This window comes from Pyrus communis, chromosome 4, assembly GCF_041283825.1.
Source record: "Pyrus communis isolate YQ-2024b chromosome 4, ASM4128382v1, whole genome shotgun sequence".
Lineage (NCBI taxonomy): Eukaryota > Viridiplantae > Streptophyta > Magnoliopsida > Rosales > Rosaceae > Pyrus > Pyrus communis.
In genome coordinates, this window is record NC_142568.1 from 5,586,756 (window position 1) to 5,591,216 (window position 4,461).

Genomic DNA, 4,461 nt, shown 5'->3' on the forward strand with positions numbered 1-4,461 from the left:
GAAATACAAGATTCTCCCCCTTTCGGTGAAGACCTGGAGGGGGATCCATGTAGACTTCTTCATAGAGAGTGCCATGAAGAAAAACATTCTAAACGTCTAACTGGTAAATGAACCAAGTGCAGGTAGCAACAACGGTAAGGAGACAACACAAAGTGGTGAGTTTGGCAATGGGTGAAAAAGTTTCCTGGAATCAACTCTCTTAACCTGTGTGTATCATTTTGCAACAACATGAGCCTTGTAATGATCAAGAGAACCGTCAGACTTGTACTTCTTTTTGAAAACCCATTTTGAGCCGATAGGCTTATGACCAGCGGGAAGAGGAACTAAGTCCCAAGTGTGATTATGGTGTAACACATCTAATTCTGTTTGCATAACTTGTTGCCAGTTCGGATCAAGGATAGCTTCAGCATATGTGGTGGGCTCATATGGACATGTAATGTTAGCTAAAAAAAAGCGGTGGGCAGAAGAGAAATGAGAGTTGGAAAGAAAATTAGATATGGGATAATGGGTACCTTTTGCATAACGTGGTGCCAGAGAAGAGTGAGTGACTTGGTTAGACATGTGGTAGTCTTTAGTTCATACCAGTGGCTATTTGGGATGAGTGGATGAGAGAAGGAAGAATGGGTGGTGAAGAGATGGGAATATCAGGATTAGGATAAGAGGCATTGAGATGGTTAGGAGAAGGTGTGTGTGTGTGTTGGGGGGGGGGTAGGGAAGGTTTAGGAAGGATGACGACATGTAGTAATGGACGAGAGGTGGGCACGGGTTGGGGAGGGATGCCGGTGAAAGGGGAAATATGTGGGATATTTGGAGTGGGAGTGTCAGACTGTAAGGAGGCAATAGTGGGGTCAGTACCATGTGGGGTTAAGGCAAGTGGTTGATCGGTGATGGTGTCATGTGCGTGAAACGGTGGAGTTAAATGGGAAATGGGTGAAAGAGAGGTCGGGGCCTGATTTATGGGGTTAAGAGCAGTGATATGAGAATCAGGAGATGAAAGATTAGAAAATGGGAATGAAGTTTTATGAAATTTTACATCATGACTTATCAAAAACTGTTTAGTTTCCAAGTTATAGAGTTTATACACTTTGTGACCTGTGGGATAGCTAATGAAAACACACTGGTGAGCTCTAGGTTCAAATTTGTGGGTATGATGGACAATGGTAGCATAACTAAGACATCCAAGAAATCTTAGATGCTCAAGGGATGGTGGACATTTGTATAATAGTTCAAAGGGCGATTTGTTGGAAAATAGGGGTGAAAGTAAACAGTTGATGAGATAGACGGCAGTGAGTACGCAATCACCCCAATAGATGAGGGGTATGTTGGACTGAAAGCGTAAAGCATGTGCCACTGTAAGAATATGGCAATGTTTGTATTCAACGACACCATTCTGTTGGGGGATGTAAACGTAAAACACAAAAAGTGAGAAATAAAATGGCACAACAATTGAGAGAGTCAGTGACTTTGCTAGCGGACATGAGATTGAGATTAAAAAACCAAACACACAAGACATTGGCTAAGATTATATCAGAATTAAATGGTATTGTACCAGTGCAAGTGATTGGGATTGAAGAACCAGTGGGCAAATTAACAATGGGTATAGACGGAGGTTTGGTGTTAGTGAATAAAGTGGAATCAGAAACGATATGATTTGTAGCTCTGCTATCCAAGATCCATGGCTTAGTAAACACATAATTAATGGAAGTAACAGAAAAAGAATTTGGACCTGCGGCATTTGTGTAAGTGTTCCCATTACCAGAAGAAAGCAAAGAGAGAGCATGAGTTAACTGTTGAATTTGATCCGTAGAGAGTGCACTCAACGAATTGGTGGATGTAGAAGGATATGTTGACTGTCGCATAGATGGCCTTTGAGGACCTGAAGTTGTTTCCGCTGCATGGGCAGCAGGAAAAAAACTTGAAGAAGAGCCTCATTGAGGGCGTTACTTTCAACCATTTTTGTTGCCATGGTTTCCATTGGGATTGGGCACCAATGTTCCATTCTTAATTTTGCACGTGTCCTTTGTATGTCCTATTTTGTCACAGAAGTTGCAATGGTATTTAGAGTGCGGCAACTGTCGATGTTGTGTCCCTCTCGGTTGCAATGATCACATCACTAGTTAGAGTGGGTTTGTGCTGTGGCAGCAAGGGAAAAATTATCGGATGGCAATTGTTGGTGTTGTTTCGACGACAACTGGCATTGTTGCTCATGATTGCTAACAAATGAATAAGCTTGATGAATATTGGGCAATCGTGTCATCATGAGAATGTTGGTGCAAACGGTGTCATGAACATCGTTAAGGCACATAAGATATTGTATAATTCGGTATTTTTGTCGCTGCTCATAATGGTTATCCATTAGGTTGCAGATGATGGGGTCTTCATATGCATCGAGTTGAGTCTAGAGATGCTTGAGTTCTGTAAAGTACGCTGAGACGGTAATGGAGCCTTGTGATGAAAAGCAATCTGTTTCTGGATTTGGTAAATTGTTGGTGTGTTTTACTTTGAAAATTGATGTTTGAAATCCTCCCAAATCTTGTATGCAAATTGGGCATGGACAACTCTTTTAGAGAGATAAGACTCCACCGAATTCGAAATCTATGATGGGATCATGCTGTTTAATTTACCCATAAGGCATAGTCATCTGGTTTTTCATCTTCTGAAGGGGGTTTAATGGATCCATCGATGTACCCAATTTTATTTTTGGCTCGTAGGGCATGAAGCATAGACTTGCTCCAGGAGGAATAATTAGTGCCATTCAGTTTTTCAAAAACAAGTGCATGGCTAGAGTGATCTGAAGGATGAACATAGTATGGATTTGATAAATCCATACTAAGGTTGCTGGAATTGTTTGTGTTGGGATTGGATGTTTGGTTGTCTGTCATGGTGTTTGTATTTTGCTGGGGTTTGATGAAGTGGATCGAAGTGCCTGTATGGATACCAAATTAAGAAAGAGCTAGGTAGTTCCTGGGATTGATATATGGAAGAATATATGGAGGAATAATATGGCTGAATACTTTGTGTATTGAACAGAGGCTATGTAGCCCATATATATACAAATACAAACAGTAAAATCAAATCCTGATTCTAATCCTATAAAACTGTGATCCGCAATACATGGAATAGCCTTTCCTAGTTTAGACAAATGCGATATTATACATTAATTACAATATATTCTTAATACCTACAACGCATTTGTGATTACCAGACCCTCAATTTCCAGCTGCGTATTTTGTTACCTAGTCTCTACATTCTGCATTAACATCTGAGTTTGGCCTGCTGCCGCTCTTTCCTCTCGAACTTGCAGAAACAGGGTTTATAATTCTTCTAAATTCCACAAAAAGTGTTAAAAAATAAAACATAAAGAAAACATAAAAAGGAAAGAGGGATATCATGTGTAAAGACTGCATTGAATATATTTGGGGAAATAAATAGTAATACATAGTAAAATACAATGAACTCTGAAGCCTGCAATATGCTCTAAAATATGCACACGCTGCACACAAGCATCCAACTGAAAACTAGGTGCAACATAATAATTGGCGCTGTTGTCGAAGATTGTTTTAAATAATTTGTGTTTATCATATTCTTAGTTAATTATTTTTGCACTTAACTTTTTATTTACTTGATTTTATTTGATTTTTTTGGTTACAATTTGTGCAACAATGGAATTTGTACCTCCTCCTAAATTCAGTATACAACCAGGAGGACCGCCTTTACGGGTCAACCATGCAGAATTGGGTTTTTATGGATTTAAACCTACAATTTGTGCACTTTGCTGTTTGAAGACCCTTGATATTTTGTAGTGTACTGAGAGGGAATATTTTCAAAAGTTCGTTCAAGAGCATCAATATGAGAAACAACCCAAAAAGGAATTGGAACAATCCCTATTCACAGTTCTACACTCCAAGTTTGAAAAAGCATCTTGAGCAGTACTTTGAGTAGTCTAATGTGCTACAAAAGCTTTAGTTGGAGGACGAACTCTCTAAATTGTTGGAATCAACTGAGTTGTACATAGAAATAACCAATCAAGGATTTCAGATTCAAGCATTAAACTGTTGGAAAAGCTTTGATCATCAAGAAGACATTGGTGCAGGAACTGAGGAGCATTCGGCCTGTTATTCAAACCCAACGAAGGAAAGAACATATGCTGATCCTGAAATTCCCACATAACCCATTCCTACCCAAGTCTATATGCCACACATACCCTTTTAAGAGGCTGCAAAACAACCCACAAAGCTGCAGGAATGCACTGAAACTAACGGACTGGATGGGGATGCTCACACCAAATCAGAATCTAGGAAATTACATGGCCAGCTATTGGACACAGGGCAGGCTACTTAGATGCATATTTTAGATGCTGTAACAATCTGTGCACGTGAACAACCCTTTAAGCTTGAGGAAATTCATGTGGAGTACTACAAGAAGGCTAAAATCTACAAGAAAAAGAAGCAACTTAATGGC

At 39.7% G+C, this 4,461-nt stretch overlaps 2 pseudogenes; one reads left to right on the plus strand and one right to left on the minus strand.

Annotated features, from left to right (window-relative positions):
• Nucleotides 1–213: 213 nt before the first annotated feature.
• On the minus strand, nt 214–2,882 carry LOC148697348 (uncharacterized; annotated as a pseudogene).
• Nucleotides 2,883–3,662: 780 nt separating this feature from the next.
• On the plus strand, nt 3,663–4,170 carry LOC148697349 (uncharacterized; annotated as a pseudogene).
• The last annotated feature ends 291 nt before the right edge of the window (nt 4,171–4,461 follow it).